The sequence below is a fragment of the Mustelus asterias genome, chromosome 13 (genome assembly GCF_964213995.1).
Source record: "Mustelus asterias chromosome 13, sMusAst1.hap1.1, whole genome shotgun sequence".
In the NCBI taxonomy this organism is placed as follows: domain Eukaryota; kingdom Metazoa; phylum Chordata; class Chondrichthyes; order Carcharhiniformes; family Triakidae; genus Mustelus; species Mustelus asterias.
In genome coordinates, this window is record NC_135813.1 from 60816286 (window position 1) to 60837184 (window position 20899).

Sequence of the window (20899 nt, forward strand, 5' to 3'; positions counted from 1 at the left end):
CTGGGAATTGGAGTACAAGGTAAATGACAAGGGTCCCAGGACAGGGAGGGTAGAAAAGGCTTGGGGAGGGGAGGGGTCTCCAGCAGGACTATTGGTGTCTCAGGGATAGGCTGGTTGGGGGAGGGAGGGGGGGAGGGAGGATGGGGGGTTGGTGTGGAGAGTGAGTCAACGGCCCTTAGAAGGGGAGTATACCCCCAGTCAGAAGTAGGCTTCTGATGGAGGCATCCCCTCTCTTTCCCGCCTGAGATCCATCTATCTTTATTTCCACATTTACCCCCTAAGCTGCCATCCGAATGCCAGCCTAAAAACTGAGGTTAGGTTGGAAGTGGCTCTTTAAGTGGCTATTTAAGGGCCTCAACTGGGGCAAGGGCAGTCTTCCCATCCAAGGCCCACCCTGACCCAGTGTGAAAATGCTGCAAGCTCAGGGTGAGAGGGAACACAGAGGGAATTCCATCCATGCAGTTTTGTGCTCCCCACCTCGCATTAGAACCTGCACAAGGTGGGTGGGGTTTGTGGGAACATAAACTGTTGGCATCTGATTCTAATTATATTCTATTCCCAGTGATTAATACCACATTGATAATACTCATTTGTGTCATGGAAAACATTGCAGAGCTTTAATCCCACTATCATGGAATTCTCTTGGGTTCTCAAGGCTATTGCCCTGTAGATGCATCTGTAACCTGTACCGATGCTGGATTCATAGCATGCTGTGATATGGAGGTTGGAGGAACAAAACAAACTGAACAATTTAACAATGAGTTGAACTACGTACTGGGCCTATTGTTGGAAGCTCTCTTGATACTCACTGTTGACCTAATGATGGTGGAAACTTCTCTTGTGCAATCTGACGGCCAATTTGTAACTGTCCTTCTTGGGAAAGTGACCTGTTTCAGGTCAAGGTGGCATTTCTGATGATGGAAAATTTGGAACCAAGGTAGACTTGATAATCTGGTACAAAAACCAAATTGGGCTATGTGGTCTATGTGGAGTCTGCACGTTCTCACCGTGGTTGCATGGGTTTCCTCTGGGTGCTCCGGTTTCCTTCCACAATCCAAAGGTGTGTAGATTAGGCAGATTGGCCAGGCTAAATTGCTTCTTAGTGTCCCAAGATGTATGGGTTACGTGGATTAGCCAGGGTAAATATGTGGGGATAGGACAAAGGATGGAATCTTCTTTTGGAGAGTCAATGCGGACCTGATGGGCCAAATGGCTCTTTCTGCACTGTAGGAATTCTACGTAAATGATTTGTGGGCCCGTCTGCCTCACTCAATGGAATCTAGCAGGTAGGAAACCTGATTAATACCCATTTGTCTCCAGATAACCTGGAAGCCAGTGCGCTAATGAGGGCTGCTTTGGTGGCACAAGGCCAGGGGTGTTGCTCTGGGTGATCAGGATTCAAATTCCACCACTGGTGAAATTTAAATTCAGTTAATAATCTGGAATCAAGATGCTAGTCTCAGTAATGGTGACCATGAAACCATTGTCGATTGTCGTTCACCAATGCTCTCTGCGGAAAGAAATCTGCTGTCCTTACCCGGTCTGGCCTACACGTGATTGACTCTTAACTGTCCTCTGAAATGGCTCAATGGCAATTAGAGATGGGCAACGAATGCTGGCCTTGCCTCTGATGCCCACATCCCCTGAATTAATAAAAGAAGAAAACAATACCTGTATGGATTCCCTAGCAGTTTGTTTTGTAGTGGCTTAAACATGCTGTCTAAACAGTCTAGCTACTAGATAGGAAACTGGACCTGCCTGCCAGTCTTTGTGCTTTGTTGAATAATGCTTTTTTAATTCTTATCTTCTATTTCCTGCACCTCTGGACTCAGACTCCTACCTGATCCCCAACTGTGCAAAACTGCTACAAGGTCTGCTTTGACTTTCCTTTAGACCATCACCTCAGGTTTCTGTAGGAGGCAGATTTATGGCTCTGGTGGTTAATATGAGGGTTTCTGCAATTTTCACCAGCACAAAAGAATGAGGTGTCCCTGATCACATTAGCAATGGGATATGGGTGATGTAGTGCTTGGGTCTCCTGAGGACTGTCCAAAGTGTTTATGAAACTTCATCTGGATGGCTGTCTGACTGAAGAATTATATACACACAGGTAAAGACAGGCATTTTCTCGGCTGCCGAACGGACTGAGTCACTCACAAGCGAAACGAGGAGGAGTTTGGCCTGCAGCGATACAGCAAGGGTGAGGTTTAGCACACACAAAGGCAAAAGTGCGGTTGAAAGCTTCTGCATGCTTCACAGAGGAGGGAATGTTTAAACATTGAATTTAATGCACGATTAGTATGATGGGAGTGGAGGAGTTACCTGCTTCGATTGTAACTGATTGTTAAACCTGTTTGACTTGATAGGATGATGCAGAGGGACTTGTATACGGGGGGAGGGTGGCATATTATATATAGATCTTTCCTGTTTGTTTTTCGGAATCTGATTATGCTCCTGTGAACTGCCGTGGGGTTTTTTTTACACAATATGAAATGTGCTAGGTAAATACAAATGAATAATGTGTGAGATGCTTCCTGTCCAAGGGGGAATTGCATCCAAGGGTTGCAATTCTATTTTGGGATCACTGGTGCATTTCCCTTGGAACATCTCATTCTGAGGGGGCTTTCCCAGGGTTCACCTACTTTTCCCTTCCCAAACCCCTCCCCCACCATCTCCTTATTTCGACAGTTGTAGCACATTCACGATACAATTTGTGTCCTGTGGCCTAGGAGTGCAATTGCTTTGGTGAGGGATCGGATGGAGGCGTGTTGCGGGGGGATAAGTTTGCAGTTGCAGCTTTTTCGAGGATTGGCTACATCTTGTGTTGCAGGCAATGATTGATTGCAGATACTCTTTCCTGGGCCGTCTGCCTCACTCAATGGAATGAGGAGGGGAAACCTGATTAATACCCATTTGTCTCCAGATAACCAGGAAGCCAGTGCGCTAATGTGTGGGCTGCTTTGGTGGTACAAGGGTTGGAGTGTATACGAATGCTCAATGCTGGTAGTCTTCAACGTCTGGGAATTCTAGTGTGGGATTTTTCCATAGGAACCTCGAGCGATATGGTAGAGATAAAAATACCAATGGAGCTTGTGTCACAGAGCATTACCAGCCTCCCAGGTTTTCAATACATGCCTCTTTGTAAACCCAGGGCAGGGCACATCTGGTCACGAATCTGCATTACTGATGTTTGGGGTGGGAAGGGAGGGTAAAATTTCTATCAGAATTGTACTCTTACCTCTCCATGACAACCGCACCTTAGATTCAGGTGCTTGGCTGGGTGTATTAAGTCTTGTGGCTCTTAAGCTATTGTGTCCTGTTCCAGGAAAAACAAGCTAAAATATGAACACGTCCTTCATCTGCCTCATACATTTCGGGATGCAGGATGTCTTCCAAGCCAGTGTGTATACACAAATAAATTAAGGAGATTTTTAACCTGGTACAAGTAGATTCCAATTAAGTCAATAGTCGAGCAATGAGTGGTTTCTGTGTTGAGTGGCAGTCTATTATTTTGAATGAGGTTTTAAGTTTTAATTGTAAATATGTTTCGGGTACAGGTCTGCAATGTGATGAACATTGAACAAAATATTTGTGCATGTAAAAATTAGCCTCAGTTGAGGACACAAAAATCCACCTGGGGCTATTTGTTGAACAACAAGGTGCAGTAGTATTGAATGGTGGGCCAGCACGGTGGCACAGTGGTTAGCACTGCTGCCTCACAATGCCAGGGTCCCAGGTTCAATTCCAGCCTCGGATCACTGTCTATGTGGTGTTTGCACATTCTCCCTGTGTCTGTGTGGGTTTCCTCTGGGTGCTCTAGTTTCTTCCCACACTCCAAAGATGTAAAGGCTAGGTGGATTGGCATGATAAATTGTCCCTTAGTGTCCCAAGATTTGTAGGTTAGATGGATTAGCCATGGTAAATGCATGGGGTACAGAGATAGGTGGGGGAAGGGGCCTGGGTAAAATAATCTGTCAGAGTTGGTGCAGACTCAATGGGTCAAGTGGCATCCTCCTCCACTGTAGGGATTCTGTTTCTAAGAATGAACAGTAAATTGTTGTGAGGTGACTGATTTGTGCCTTTCTGTGATTCAGTGTGTTAGATTATTAGCTCATACTGTCAAGTGTTAATAGGCCTGGATTGGTTGACTGATCCTCCGACAAGAAGAATGTGTCGGCAAGATCTGTGTGAGGCAGTTAATTTGATGCATAAATCGTTTTGGTACACTTAACCGGATGCTTGTTTGTTGCATGGTTGGGTGCTGGTTTGATGGGTGCTGGGCAGTGGGTGGTGGTTTGATGGGTGCTGGGCAGTGGGTGCTGGTTTGATGGGTGCTGGGCAGTGGGTGCTGGATTGATGGGTGCTGGGCAGTGGGTGCTGGTTTGATGGGTGCTGGGCGGTGGGTGCTGGGCGGTGGGTGCTGGGCGGTGGGTGCTGGGCAGTGGGTGCTGGGCAGTGGGTGCTGGTTTGATGGGTGCTGGGCAATGGATGCTGGATTGAATAATTGATTTTCGACTGGATCAATCTGGATTTCTAAATCACCTGAGTTTACACCCCGGGTCAATGGAGTGTCAGAGCATGAGGGTAGCATGGGTCCAGTAGAAATATAAAGATGAGGCAGGGAGAGGAGAATCTGCCTGGATGAATTCTGGCGATGGAATATGGGGTGACTTCAATAACAGAAAGATGAGCTGACGACACAAAGATAAGTGGAAAAGTGAATCGTGTGGAGGACGGAGAAGATCTGCAGAGAGATTTGGACAGGCTGAGTGAGTGGGCGAGGATATGGCAAATGGAGTATAACGTTGATAAATGCGAGGTTATACACTTTGGAGGAAATAATAACAAATGGGATTACTATCTCAATGGAAACAAATTAAAACATGCTACCGTGCAAAGGGACCTGGGGGTCCTTGTGCATGAGACGCAAAAGCCCAGTCTGCAGGTACAACAGGTGATCAAGAAGGCAAATGGGATGTTGGCCTATATTGCGAGGGGGATAGAATATAAAAGCAGGGATGTCTTGATGCACCTGTACAGGGCATTGGCGAGGCCGCAGCTGGAATACTGTGTGCATATTGGTCCCCTTATATGAGGAAGGATATATTGGCATTGGAGGGAGTGCAGAGAAGGTTCACCAGGTTGATACCGGGGATGAGGGGTTTGGATTATGAGGAGAGGCTGAGGAGATTGGGGTTGTACTCGTTGGAGTTTAGAAGGATGAGGGGGGATCTTATGGAGACTTATAAGATAATGTGGGGGCTGGATAGGGTGGAGGCGGAGAGATTCTTTCCACTTAGTAAGGAAGTTAAAACTAGAGGACACAGCCTCAAAATAAAGGGGGGTCGGTTTAAGACAGAGTTGAGGAGGAACTTCTTCTCCCAGAGGGTGGTGAATCTGTGGAATTCTCTGCCCACTGAGGTGGTGGAGGCTACCTCGCTGAATATGTTTAAAGCGCGGATGGATGGATTCCTGATCGGTAAGGGAATTAAGGGTTATGGGGATCAGGCGGGTAAGTGGTACTGATCCACGTCAGATCAGCCATGATCTTATTGAATGGCGGGGCAGGCTCGAGGGGCTAGATGGCCTACTCCTGCTCCTATTTCTTATGTTCTTATGTTCTTATGTCGTGTTACAAGGAGCTCTTGTCTTGCGGCATGAACGAGCTGAAGTAGAAATTGACTTATAATCCATTCACCATCATCATAAACAGTAGTGGGAGGGAAAGACTAGAGTTCTGTGCAGGAGAAGCAGCATTCTGAGAGAATGAGACATTTTTATTTGGCAGGGTGACCCAATTCATGGGTAAAGTGCACTGACGGTAAAGTGACTGTAATAGCAAGAGAGTGAAACTGACATATTTGAAGTGGAATCTCAGCCAAACTGCTCACAGCACAGGGGGTGTGACTGAGTTCTCACACTGACAGTCCACTCACCCAGCCAGCGGAGAAGAATAACCTCTTTTTGTTGTTCCAAAGAAACTCACTATGGCCAAACCATAGGATATGTAGCCCTTTACTGAAGTGGCGGAGTGTTAATGATATAGTGCAACAGCTCCTTCTCTTACTAGAACAGAGAACAGTACAGCACAGAACAGGCCCTTCAGCCCACGATGTTGTGCCGAGCTTTATCTGAAACCAAGATCAAGCTATCCCACTCCCTATCATCCTGGTGTGCTCCATGTGCCTATCCAATAACCGCTTAAATGTTCCTAAAGTGTCTGACTCCACTATCACTGCAGGCAGTCTATTCCACACCCCAACCACTCTCTGCGTAAAGAACCTACCTCTGATATCCTTCCTATATCTCCCACCACAAACCCTATAGTTATGCCCCCTTGTAATAGCTCCATCCACCCGAGGAAATAGTCTTTGAACTTTCACTCTATCTATCCCCTTCATCATTTTATAAACCTCTATTAAGTCTCCCCTCAGCCTCCTCCGCTCCAGAGAGAACAGCCCTCGCTCCCTCAACCTTTCCTCATAAGACCTACCCTCCAAACCAGGCAGCATCCTGGTAAATCTCCTCTGCACTCTTTCCAGTGCTTCCACATCCTTCTTATAGTGAGGTGACCAGAACTGCACACAATATTCCAAATGTGGTCTCACCCAGGTCCAGTACAGTTGCAGCATAACCCCACGGCTCTTAAACTCCAACCCCCTGTTAATAAAAGCTAACACACTATAGGCCTTCTTCACAGCTCTATCCACTTGAGTGGCAACCTTTAGAGATCTGTGGATATGGACCCCAAGATCTCTCTGTTCCTCCACAGTCTTCAGAACCCTACCTTTGACCCTGTAATCCACATTTAAATTAGTCCTACCAAAATGAATCACCTCACATTTATCAGAGTTAAACTTCATTTGCCATTTTACTCATGTGGTTACCTGAATCTTTTTCATGGGATCAGCTTCTAGTTCTCTCCCTTTCTGACTGATTAGTTAAATGCAGTCATGTTTCCTTTTCCTGTCACTCTCACTGGGAGATGAGCTACACAGGGGCTGTTCTCCTCCCCAGCTATTTCCTTGACTCTTGTGCACATGTGTAACACATTGACTGTCAGCAGATTGTTCCAAAAGGGAGATCATCACAGCCGTGCCCTACCCTGCCCCCTCCTAACATTCACCTCCCTGACAGCTTTCTGTCGGGAATCACTAGACGGAGATTAGGAATGACAGTGGGCTGATATGTTTCTTCCTTTTCAAGTCCAGCACCATTGAGGCTAGGAGTTGCACAGGGGAATGAAACCTGGGAAACTGCTGGTGAGCAGAATGACTACAGGAAAAACAGGCAAGGAGTAGCACATGTCATACTGGATTTAAGGGAAAGGGAGGAGTTTTTGCCATTTTCAATGTAAAATTGGACGGGATCGTTGATTTGATTTATTATTGTCACATGTATTAGTATACAGTGAAAAGTATTGTTTTTTGCACACTATACAGACAAAGCATACCGTACATAGAGAAGGAAAGGAGAGGGTACAGAATGTAATGTTACTTTCATAGCTAGGGTGTAGAGAAAGATCAGGTAATATTAATATGAGGCAGGTCTATTCAAAAGTCTGATGGCAGCAGGGAAACAGCTGTTCTTGAGTTGGTTGGTACGTGAGCTCAGACTTTTGTATCTTTTTCCTGATGGAAGACGATGGAAGAGAGAACGTCTGGGGTGCGTGGGGTCCTTGATTATGCTGGCTGCTTTTCCGAGGCAGCAGGAAGTGTGGAGAATGTCAATGGATGGGAGGCTGGTTTGCATGATGAACTGGGTTTCATTCATGACCCTTTATAGTTTCTTGCAGTCTTGGACAGAACTGGAGCTGTGATACAACCAAAAAGAATGCTTTCTATGGTGCATCTGTGAAAGTTGGTGTGAGTCGTAGTGGAAATGCCAAATTTCCTTAGCGTCCTGAGAAAGTAGAGGCATTAGTGGGTTTTCTTAACGAGAGCATCGGCCTGGAGGGACCAGGACAGGTTGTTGGTGATCTAGACGCCTAGAAACGTAAAGCACTCAACCATTTCCACTTCAGCCCTGTTGATGTAGACAGGGGCATGCTCTCCAATACACTTCCTGAAGTCGATGACTATCTCCTTCATTTTGTTGACATTGAGGGAGAGATTATTGTTGTTGCACCAGTTCACCAAATCCCTTCCAGATGTGGTTCAGTTCCATATTGCATAAGACAAAAGGAACTTGCGTTTATATAGTGCAAGTTCACATATTAAGATATCCAAAAACACAAAGCATTGTGTCTTTTAATTTTTGAATTTCTCACTTGGGATGGGAAGGAGCCAGCCCATGGGAATGACTTGTCACATGCTTCTCAACAAAGAAATAAACAAATGTTTAAAACACCACCAATGTTGAGTGTTTGGAGATGTTTTAAACATGGATACTAGACAATCTCAGGGGCCACACAATAATATTTGGAGGACAAGGCTTGTTATCCTGCTCCACCACCTGCCCCACACTGTGTCCTCCCTCTCTGTTGGTTTGACAGTGATATGCAGATATTAAGATTTTCAATTAATTTTCATCAATAATGATGCGGATCCAGAAGTCAAATAGTCCAGTCTGTTCTCCTGGGCCAATCCACTATAAGTATCATAAGGACTAGGAGCAGGAGGAGGCAATTCAGCCCTTCAGCCTGCTCCGCCATTCAATACGATCGTGGCTGATCTCATCTCAGCCTCAACTCCACCTTCCTGCCCGTTCACCATAGCCCTTCAAACCCGTTACTAATTAAAAATCTGTCCACCTCTTACTCAATGTCCTGGCATCCACCACGCTCTGGATTAGTGAAATGCACAGACTCGTGACACTTTGAGAGAAGTAACTTCTTTTCATGCCTGTTATCATCTGCTTTTCAAGCCTGGCACAAGATGGGAACCCTGACGTTGAGACTTGGTACCTTGATTCGTGAATACTGTTGGTAGACAGAGTTCTTGCCTGTTTCCAATGCAACAAATGAAGTATTTAAATAGAGTAGCTGGTCCTATCAATGGATATTTTCCTTGTTTTGCTGCGGGGAAGTCTTCAGCTTTGAGAATAACCCAAGGTAATTTGATTGAAGCTATGTAGGGAAATTGCAGGGTCCGATATTCTGATATTCCATCATTCCATGGATGTGGTTTTCCTGAATGTGGCCCTCAGGCAAGAGGCTGGTGAGTGATATAGTCCTCAACTAAAAGTTAGCGAAAAATACTGACTAACTACTCCTCTTTGTGAGCTAGAGTATTTGTCCAATTCCGGGAACCACACATTAGAAAGGACTTCAAGGCCTTGGAGAGAATGCAAAGGAGATCTACTAGAATGGCACTTGGAATGAGGCAAGACTAAAGAAGGTAGCATCGTTCTCCTTAGAATCATAGAATCCTACAGTGCAGAAGGAAGCCATTCAGCCCATCAAGTCTACATCAACACAAAGCTACCCAGTCCCTATCCCCATAATCCCATACATTTCCCCTAGCTAGTCCCCCTGACACTAAGGGGCAATTTAGCATGGTCAATCCACCTAACCTGCACATATTTGGACTGTGGAAGGAAACTGGAGCACCCGAAGGAAACCCACACAGACACAGGTAGAACGTGCAAACTCCACACAGGCAATGACCCAAGCCGGGAATCGAACACGGGTCCCTGGTGCTGTGAGGTAGCAGTGTTAACCACTGTGCCACCATGCTGCCCAAGAATGAACTGAGAAGGTTAAGGGGTAATTTAACAGAGGTGTTCAAAATTACAAGGGCTTTTTATAGAAACAGGAGGGTTTTCATTGGCAGAAGAGTCAGAAATCAAGGGACACCGATTTGATGCAATTGGGGAAAAAAATTCAATGGGGAGATGCGGAGCGATATTCTTCCATGCAGCATGTTGTAATCTGGAATTTATTGTCTGAGCAGGTGAAGGAAACAGATTTACTCGTAACTTTCAAAAGGCAACTGGATTGCTACTTAAAGAGGAGAAAGTTGCAGAGCTATGGGAAAGAGGCTAATTTTGTGCCTCTTACAAAGAGCTGAGAGACGGGTCGTAAAGCCTCTTCCGTGCTATACGATACTCTGATGTTGTGCCAGCATCAAGCACATGACTGGTGATGACTTGGCAGCCTCAAGAATGGGCCAATGTCTGCCCTGGACATGTTGGCTGTGATTCATGCATTTCTTTAAATATTATTGCAGCCTGTGGTTATCACAGTCCACACACACTCACCCGAGCAGTGGAAAGAGAACTCTGCTGAAAACGTTGCTCACTGCCAACCTTCAATGGGGCAGTCTGCTGACAGTGGGGGCCAGGTTGTCAGGTGTCTTCAGTTGTGCCTGTGAAGTTTCGTGCCGGTGTCAAACCTTCGGCAGACTCCAGTTGTGTGTTTTACCAAATAGACACAAAGGAACTTTAAGTCTAACTTTCGAGAGGAGCCAAGCAGGGAGCCATGTTTACAGGAAGGGAAGTGTTTATTTGTCAGCAGACAATTGAGGAAAAAGAAACCAACATTGACCACAGAGCGTGAAAAACACATCAACGGCCACGGGATTGAGGCTCCATTCTCACACTGAATGCTTTTTACAAATGCTTGGTGTTAACCCTTTCTTCACCTCAGAATCAACTATGCTCAGCCTGCAGTGGAGACGATTAAACCTGTAGCAACCAACTCTCCTTTCAAACACTGAGACTCCAAGCAGGTGGGGGACTACTTGGTCCTGTTCAGCTTCTCACAAGTGTATTTGTTGATTTGATATGTTGGGAGTTGGTGGGGGGCTGGGGGGTTGAATGGGATACAGTGTGAGGAGGTGTGATAATGTGGCGGTTGATACATTATGGAGTGGGTGAGACATGGTGGTATCACAGTCCAAATACCACTCCACACACTATTTAACACAACACATCCTTTCATCATATCATGATGTTGGGACTGTTACATTGTGGGGCCTTGGTTTTGAGATTGTGTTGCAAGTGGGGGCTGGAGTCTGAAGGTTTTTTTCCTCACTATCCTATGCCCTCTTATCTCTGCCTGGTGAGATATTGGGTTTGATAAACATCCTTTTCTAACTAGCTCCAGTGAGGAAATTGTCCCGTCCTTGTGCCATGACATTACCCAATACTCAGTGATATTTTCTCTCAGAATCCACATACTTACTCTTGTTTCAATGTTGTTTTCCCCAAAGCTCTCAGCTGTGAGGTTTTCCTCATGTTATGTCTAGGTTTGCTGTAGACTAATTGATGGAAGTTAATTGTCATGATTAATCAACAAACTTCATCACCATAGTGTCATGTGACTTCAAGGACAGTTGACACAAACGAGGGCTGGAATTCTCCAGCACTTCGTGCCCCACCTTGATTTTTTCAAAACGATTGTGCTTTGCAAAAGCCAGAGTGAAACCATAGGCTGTCAAACAGGCTAGAATCTGTCAACTATGTGGTCAGGATCAATTAGATACTTGAGGTGCAGTCAACCGTGAAGTGAAATGAAAATAAGCACAGGTGACTGAAGGATGATAGAAATCCACTGAGCTGTCAAGGGAAGCCTTTTTCAAGGCACTGCAGGTTGAATTTGTTGGAGATCAAAGGGTTCCATCGGAATGGAGAGGGTTTCAAAGAATTCAACTTGCTCGGAAGTCTCAGAAACTTCAAATCAAATCTGTGTGCCCACACTGGGGTTGTGTGCCCTCATAGTGGAACCCCCCCCTCCCCCAGGTGAAATTGACATTTCCTCTTTGTCAGAGGACTTCAAAGGGGTCTGCTCTCACACACAGCTTCTGATTGGGGGAAAGGAAAATCACTGCTGCAGAATAGAATGCTGCAATGATTTAAAGTGCCGCCAGGTGACCGGTTGGCGGTGGGCATGGAGATTAAAGTGACCTGGCTGCTTTAGAATTTTCACAGCTGACTGGCAGGAATGCAGATGTTGACCACAGGGCTGCTTGAAATCACCATGCCAGGGGTGATCTTCAGGCTGCCAGGACTAGAAAGGGACAGTCCAGCCACGATGTCCCCATCCTGGCCGAGAGCGGTGGGGTGAAGCCGTTCGCCCTAGCCTGAGCCCATCCAACCTCCAGGACCCTTGAGGGACCCTTCCTCTGCAGCAGAGGGGCAAATGACCACTGGACCTACCAGCTCGGGGCTAGATCAGAGTGTCCACCAGAGTGCCAGGGGGACAGTGCACTGTTGGCACTGCCAATGCAAATGGCCTGAAAGTGGGCTGAGTGGGGGATCTGAGGGGGAACAGGAGCTGAGGGGGTGGTGGGGGTCAGGTCACCCTCATGCCTGTCTGGTGTGTATGTGTATGTGTATGTGTGTGTGTGTGGGTGACCCCTGATTTGAGAGTTTGGAGGGAAAATGCCCCTCTTTTGTGAGTTGCTGCTAGTGCCCCCTGGATCCTCGGGGTCCAGTATGCCATGTCCCCGCTTGTGGGTAGCGCATGTAAAACCCACCTGGTGCCGTTTCTGCTGGCGGGCAGGGTGAATGCCGGGAAGTTGATGAATGGCAAACCCACTAATGACATTCAAATTAGCAGGTGTGCATAATTAATGGGTTGCCACCTGCTCTGGGGCGGAACTGACAGGGTGGGTGAATCCCTTGAACCCTCAGGAATCCTGTTTTCTTTCAGCCGACGCCTCAGGAATGAGATAGAGAATCCGAACTGGTGTGGCAACAATAATCTCTCCCTCAATGTCAACAAAACAAAAGAGGTTGCGATCGACTTGAGGAAGCGTAAAGGAGCACATGTCCCTGTCTACATTAATGGGGACGAAGTAGAAAGGGTCGAGAGCTTCAAGTATTTAGGTGTCCAGATCACCAACCATCTGTCCTGGTCCCTCCATGCCGACACTATAGTTAAGAAAGCCCACCCATGCCCCTACTTTCTCAAAAGATGAAGGAAATTTAGCATGTAAGCTACGAGTCTCACCAACCTTTACAGATGCACCATAGAAAGCATTATTTCTGGTTATATCACAGCTTGATATGGCTCCTGCTCTGATCATGACTGCAAGGAACTACAAAAGGTTGTGAATGTAGCCCAGTCCACCACGCAAACCTCCCATCCATTGACTCTGTCTACACTTCCCAGTGCATCGACAAAGCAGCCAGCATAATTAAGGACCCCACGCACCCCGGACATTCTCTCTTCCACCTTCTTCCTTCGGGAAAAAGATACAAAAATCTGAGGTTATGTACCAACCGACTCAAGAACAGCTTCTTCCCTGCTGCTGTCAGACTTTTGAATGGACCTACCTTGCATTAAGCTGACCTTTCTCTACACCCTAGCTATGACTGTAACACTACATTCTGCACTCCCTTGTTTTCTTGTCTATGAACGGTATGTTTTGTCTGTATAGTGCGCAAGAAACAATACCAAGTAAATTTTGATTTCATTTGATTTCAACTGAAATCAAAATTCACTGGGGCATTGGCGTTCCGGCTGGCTGTCTGAGGACGTCGGAGAATTGGCCCCCAATCCACAGAACTGTGGTTGACTCTTAACTTCCCTCTGAAATGACGCAGCAATCGACTGAATTGTAGATAATTATGGATGAGCAGAATTGGAAGGACAGAGTTTTCAGAGGATTGTAGAGCTGGAGAGGGTTATAGAGAGGGGCAAAGTCATAAAAGGATTTGAAAATAAGAAAGACAATCAATTGAGGCATTGCTAGACAGGGAGTTAATGTAGGCCAATGAGTACAGGGATGTCTTTGTGTTGTTTAGGTTAGGTTAGATTGGGAAAACCTTCCCCATGGAATTTCCTGGTCACAACACAGGTAACTCTCCCCAATCGTAAGCAGGAACTCCCCACAGTTACATAACGATTAACCCTTGCACTGCTAAAAAAACATAACAGTTACACAGTGAGTAAGCTTCATCCTGCCGAGTGTATCACTCATCCATACATTAACACAACAAAACACTGATGCTTTAATTCCAAACCACAAGGAACAACATTAATTTCTTGCCCACATCTCATGAACAAATTAAAGAAAACCTCTGTCTTCTGACTATCAATCCAATCCCCACCCCCTCCAACAGCCTCCCTTATTGAAATATGCTAACTTAACGGACCTGAAATTTCATGGAGAGGGAGGGTTCTCCACAAATCTCCAGTTTAATTTGCTTCTTTGTGTGGCTTAGGTTAGGTTAGATTGGGAAAACCTTCCCCATGGAATTTCCTGGGCACACCATTGGGATTTGATGCCAGCCAGTTGACACCCTTTATGTCTAACCTTGTGTAATGATGCACCTTCACAGACTTTCTCGGGAACACTAAAAGATATTTATTAATTAGGAAAAACTGTACAAAGGCCAGCAGCCGAGTCCCTACCTGTCTTCAGACTATCTTCTGCCGAAGAGAGAGCTCCACCCCTGGGGTGATTATCCACGCTCAGTCAGTCCCAATTGGTCCCTCAAGCCAGGTGAACCTTTTCTGTTGCGTTTCCCTTAAAGCGAAAGGGAAATAGAATCACTACACCCCTAATGCTGGGAACCAGAGGGTAATGAGTGGACACTGTAACAGAAATCTGAGCCCCCATTAATTCAAAAATATCAAGACTTTTCATACACAAAAGGAGACTACAGCATAAACAAATGTCCAAAACCCTGTACACAGAAACACTTCAGTCTCTCTGGCACAGTGGTTAGCACTGCTGTCTCACAGCACTAGGGACTCAGGTTTGATTCCGGCCTCGGGTCACTGTCTGTGTGGAGTTGCGCTTTCTCCCCGTGTCTGTGTGGGTTTCCTCCGGGTGATCTGGTTTCCTCCCACAGTCCAAATGTGTGTGGGTTAGCTTGATTGACCATGGCAAATTGACCCTAGTGTCAGGGGGATTAGTAGGGTAAATGTGCTGGGTTATGGGGATAGGGCTTAAGTGGGATTGTGGTCGGTACAGGCTCAATGGGCCGAATGGCTTCCTTCTGTACTGTAGGGATTCTATGATTCTATGAAGATCATAAAATCACAAAACATGAAAATGTAGCCCTTGCTACCTTTTCATGAGGGTGTGTTTCTCAACCTCAGAATATTGACATATCTTTGAAACACAGTTATGGTAATATAATGAGATACAGCAGCTATTCTGTGCTCTGCAAAGTCCCACAAACAGCAAAGGGATAAATGATCAGCTGATCTACATTCATGTTGTTGACTGTGAGATAAATCGTTGGTCAGGACAAAGCAAATGTATTCTTTAGATCGTATATGGCAATAGCATCATTTAAGATGGTGAATCAAGGAATTTGCGGTGGATGTGAATAGAATAGAATCCTTACAGTGCAGAAGGAGGCCATTTGGCCCATCGAGTCTGCACTGACCACAATCCCACCCAACCCCTATCCCTGTAGCCCCACGTATTTACTCTGTTAGTCCCCCTGACACTAAGGGGCAATTTAACCTGACCAATCAACCTAACCCACACACCTTTGGAGTATGGGAGGAAACCAGACCACCCGGAGGAAACCCACTCAGATACGGAGAGAATGTGCCAACTCCACACAGATAGTGACCCAAGCCGGGAATGAACCTGGGTCCCTGGCGCTGTGAGGCAGCAGTGCCAACCACTGTGCCACTGTGCTGCCCTTTTTTGCCATATGCCTTCAAAATAAAGGCAGGATGGGCAAGCAGATTGGGCATGGGACAAGAAAGGTCAGGATGACTGTACATTGGAGCAGAATAGAGGTTTGACAGGGATGGGAAGTGGCCTTTCTTCAAAAGGTTGCCTTTTAATTGCAAAAGTTGATTAAAAGTCCCAAATATTGGTGTATAAGACAATTGGTGAAACACAAGCACATTTCTGGTCACTTACTTACAGGAAACATATAATTGCCCTTGAAAGAGTACAGAGGGAAGCAAGGAGATAATTCCGGATGTCAGGAAATTAACCTGTAAAGAAAGGTCAAAGAAATTGAGCTTGTTTTCTTTGGAAGAGAAACAACTTTGAAGGAACTTAGTATTTTTTTACAAAAGGGATTTGGAAAATTAATCCAGGAAGTCTGTTTGCCATTCATTTACCAAGTGTCGCAAGTTTAAAAGCTAAAATGTTTGGAGCCAGATGGGAAGTCAGGCAAGGTTAAGAGTTGTGGATTATATTCCAAGGAAGCCATTGATGTAAGAAGCATAAAAGGGTTTGAGGGCAATTGGGTGGGTTCTGGAAGAAGATGGAATTGATGTGTTTGTTGGTAGTTGGGGTTGAGATCTACCAACCTTACCCTGGTTACCAATCCCCACCCCAAGGAAATACAGAGGAAATGGTCAATTTGCTTTCGCCCTGTTTCGATCATTTAACTCAGCACAAACGTAGCATTAAACGTGGACATTTCTGGCTTCAGACTCTCCAGGGCAATTGGCTTTCCACTCATGCAGTAGGGAGCCAAATTCCTTTCCACTGGTAGAGCCACAAGTTGACTTGGTGATTTTTTTCCACCACTGGTAAAACCGTAATAAAATATTTGTCCTGTTCTCTGCTGCTCCTACAGATTAGTGAGCTATTGTAATCAGCTATCGTGCGAATAAGGAGGATTTCTTGTGTGTTTGTTCTATAATTCAGCTGATTAGTTTACTATTCAGGGGACAGCTGGGCTGTATAAATTAGGAGGGAGCTCGGATCATGACTCAGTGTGTGTTCAGTTTGCAGGTCTTATCTGGGATAGTGTAGCTGAGCACAAATTGGTCCTCAAATAGAACAGAATCATAGAATCCGACAGGGCAGAAGGAGGCCATTCGGACCATCAAGTCTGCACCGACCACAATCCCACCCAGGCCCTATCCCCATAACCCCATACATTTACACTGGCTAGTCCCCCTAACACTAAGGGGAAATTTAGCATGGCCAATCCACCTAACCTGCATATCTTTGGACTGTGGGAGGAAGCCGGAGCACCCAGAGGAAACCCACACAGACACGGGGAGAATGTGCAGACTCCACACAGACAGTGACCCAAGCCGGGAATCAAACCCGGGGGTCCCTGGCGCTGTGAGGCAGCAGTGCTAACCACTGTGCCACCGTGCCGCCGCCCATACCTGGCTTAGGGAAGTGAAAAACCTGCTCCATAGCTCATGTTGGGTGTATGTATGTCGGTGTGTGTACATTTTGGTTGGGACTAAGATTGGTCTCAGCTAGGAGGGTCCCCAGTGGAAATTAGACTGTTAGACTTACACATCGTGATTAGAAAGAATGACAACTTGGACTGAAGGGTGTCATTGTTTGTGAACCAGATTTCTGCATTAGATTGGACAGTGAGAAGAGGGAGAGAGGCCAGAAACCACAAATAATACCTTCCTTCCCCTCAAATGTCTTGCTGCTACAGTGTCAATTATGGATATTCATACACAAAATTGAATCACTCGTGAGTCTGGTCTTATCCATTGACCCCAGTTTCTATGGTTACTGGTGCGAGAGAAATGCATTTTGAGTCACTATCTCTAACACATTTGTTTAATGGCCGTTGAATAAAATTCTGATGATGTCATGCTATGTTGTTTTACTGCTTGAATTGTATAATGGCTTCACATCTGGGAAGCACTCAACCCTTCCAGCAATTGGTTTCCATAGATACACACTTCTTCCTCCTGGCAGAGTGTGTGGAATATTTTAATGGTATTTCCACTCAAAGACAATAATTATTTATTTTGTTTGTGGCTTCTCTGAGAACCTGGTGCTCAGGTGAAGGATGTTCATCCATCTTTGGGCAACATCTGAAGCTCTATATCTATCTTGTCAGCCTGGACTCAGTGGGAACAATCTTGCTTCTCAGTCAAGAGAGGTCTGCCTTTAAGTTTTTGTCCAATGATTTGAGTGGAAAATCTTGACTGATACTCCAGTGCAGTGCTGAGGGAGCACAGCACAGTTGAAGCTGTCCATTAGATTTTTAAAATTATTTATTTGTTCGTGGATATGCTTGCTAGGCCAACATTTATTGTTCCTCCCTAGTTGCCCTTGAGAAGGTGGTGGTGAGCCGCCTTCTTGAACTGCTGCAGTCCATGTGGTTTAGGTACTCCCACAGTGTTGCTAGGAAGGGGGTTCAAGGATTCTGACCCAGCGACAGTAAGGGTGGTGCGCAACTTGGCATGGAGTTTGCAGGTTGTGGTGTTCCTTTGTATCTTCTGCCCATGTCTTTTGAAGTGGTAGATATCATGGGTTTAGACATCTTGTCAAAGGAGCCTCGGTACATTGCAGCAATGAATTTTGTAGATGGTGTGACGGTGAGTGAGTGGTGGAGGGAGTGAATGTTTAAGGCGATGGATGGGGTGCCAATCACTCAGGCTGGTGGGATGGGATATTATACCAAAGCCTCATCTATCCTCTAAGGTGAGCCAGAAAAAGATTCCATGACATTATTCAAAGAGAAGTAGGAGAATTCTCCAGGTGTTCTGTTCAATATTTATTAATCTCTTAATCAACATTTAAAAACAGATGATTTGGTCATCGTGGGGTTGCTGTTTGTTGGTGTATGCTGCCTCTCCACATTACAATAGCGACAACATTTCAAAAGTACTTCATTGGCTTTGTGACGTCCTGAGATTGTGACGGGGTTGCGTAAATGCAAGTCTTCCTTTCCTTTTTTTCATTATTCTGCTCCAAGGTTAGCAGATGCCCCAGTGATTAAGATAGTGCAAGGTAGCGATATGTTTGCGGTTAATAGAGTTACTTTCCCCTATCAATTTGGGTTGAATTTGAATGTGGGTCCTAGATAAAATAGGCCGATGTCTCACCACCCAGTTCCCATGAATCACTCATTCAAAAAAAAACATTTTCACCTTGCTTTCCTGAACCCATATTCACAGGCAAGAGGGTGAAAAACCAACCCGCTTCTAGACCTTTATCACCTGTAGGAACATGGGGGTGAATTTGACCAGCTGATTGTTGTTCCCTGTGGGGTAGCGGGTTAAGAATTACAGTATGTAATTTATTGTCTAAATATGTGGATAGGTGATATATTCAGAAGGGTGAGGGTTACTCACTGTGTAACGATATAGAGTTATGTTTCTTTAGCAGTGCAAGGGTTCTTCATTATGTCACTGCAGGGAGGTCCTGTTTATGATTGGGTAAGAGTTACTCATGTTGTAACCACATCATCCATCACCCCTGTACTCACTGACGTACATTAACATGCTGTCTGACAAATAAAAGATTCTCTTCCTTGTTTTCCAATCCTTTTATGATCTTGTCCCGCCCTAGCTCACTAACCCCCTCCAGCCCAACAACTCTATGTAAACTTCGCTCCTCTAATTCTGGACTCTTGCATCTACCTGGTTATCATGTCTATAACTGTTCAGATGCCAAGCTCTTCACACCCTACCTCTCTACAACTCTTTACTAAGACATCACTTAAAATCAGCCTGCCTGATGAAGCTTTCGCTTCCTAATGTGGCAATTACATTTCTCGGTGTAGTCTATAGGTCACCAACTAGTGGGAAAGATGTAGAGAAACAAATTTGCAAGGGAATTATTGAGATGTGGAAATATTACAGAGTTGCAATGAGGAATTTTAATTATCTGAATGTGGACTGGGATAGCAGGTGTATAATAGGTAAAGAAGAGCAAGAGTTCTGAGAGTGTGTTCAAGAGAATTTTCATGTTTTTTGGATTGAAGGAGGGTGTATTAGTGGAGTTCCCCAGGATCAGTGTTGGGACCCCTGCTCTTGCTGTTATGCATAAATGACCTAGACTTTGGTGTACAGGGCACAATTTCAAAATCTGCAGATGATACAGAACTTGAAAGAACTTGGAAGAAGGGCAACACAGTGGTTAGCATTGCTGCCTCACAGCTCCAAGGACCGGGGTTCAATTCCCAGCTTGGGTCACTGTCTGTGTGAAGTTTGCGCATACTCCCCGTGTCTGCGTGGATTTCCTCCGGGTGCTCCGGTTTTCTCCCACAGTCCAAAGATGCACGGGGTAGGGTGATTAGCCATGCTAAATTAACCCTTAGTGTCCTGGGATGCTTAGATTAGAGGGAGTGGTAGGGTAAATATATGGGGATAGGGCCTGGGTGGGATTGTTGTCGGTGCAGACTCGATGAGCCGAATGGCCTCCTTTTGCACTTTAGGGATTCTATGACTTCTATGATGATTTCTATGAACTGTGATAGTGTAGAACTTCAAAATGACATTGTCAGAATGGTGAAATGTGCAGACAAATTGCAGATAAAAATTACTGCAGAGACGAGTGACGTTATATAAAAAGATTGCAGACAGACAATATCAAAGGAAGGGTGCAATTATAAAAGAGCTGTAAAAGGACAAAAACATGTGCATAAATCAATAAAGGTGAAAGGAGAGGTTGGGAATGTGGTTAATAAAGCGTACAGCATCCTTGGCTGTATTAATAGTGGCACAGAGTGCAAAAGCAAGGAAGTTATGTTAAACTTGTATAAAACATTGGTCTGACCTCAACTGGGTTATTGGGTCCAGTTTTGGGAGTCACACCCTAGGAAGAGTTTGAAGGCATTAGAGAATGTAGAAAAGATTCACAAGAATGGTCCCAGGGATGAGAAACTTCAGTTCCATATATAGATTAGAGAAGTTGGGACTGTTTTCCTTGGAGAAGAGAAGGTAGAGAGGGGATTTGATCGAGGTATTCAAAACATGAATGGTCAGGCCGGAAGTGGAAAGGGAGAAACATTGATGGAAGGATGGGTAACTAGAGGGCACAGATTTTAAGGTAATTGGTAAAAGTAGCAATGGCAAAATGAACAACTTTTTCATGCAGCGAGTGATAAGGATCTTGAATGCACTTGAATGAGAGTGTGGTGGAGGCAGGTTCAATCGAAGCATTCAGGAGGAAATTGGATTGTTATCTGAAGAATGTGTAGAGCCATAGGAAGAAGGTGGAGAAATGGTGCAAGGTAAATTGCTCCTTTAGGGAGCTAGCAGGGGCACGATGGGTCGAATGACTTCCTGTACCGTGATTCTTTGTCACATTTTGTT

The 20899-nt window shown here is 45.3% G+C and overlaps 1 protein-coding gene across 2 annotated transcripts in view; it reads left to right on the top strand.

Annotated features, from left to right (window-relative positions):
* septin5a (septin 5a) overlaps positions 1 to 20899 on the top strand; it is a 150530-nt gene that overhangs the window by 39400 nt on the left and 90231 nt on the right. The window contains exon 2 of one of the 2 annotated variants that reach the window (XM_078226859.1): positions 2111 to 2200. The gene's annotated coding sequence lies outside the window, so the exon portion shown is untranslated. Of the gene's footprint in view, positions 1 to 2110; positions 2201 to 10191; positions 10671 to 20899 lie in introns of those variants that run through there. The other variant, XM_078226860.1, reaches the window with a different exon arrangement.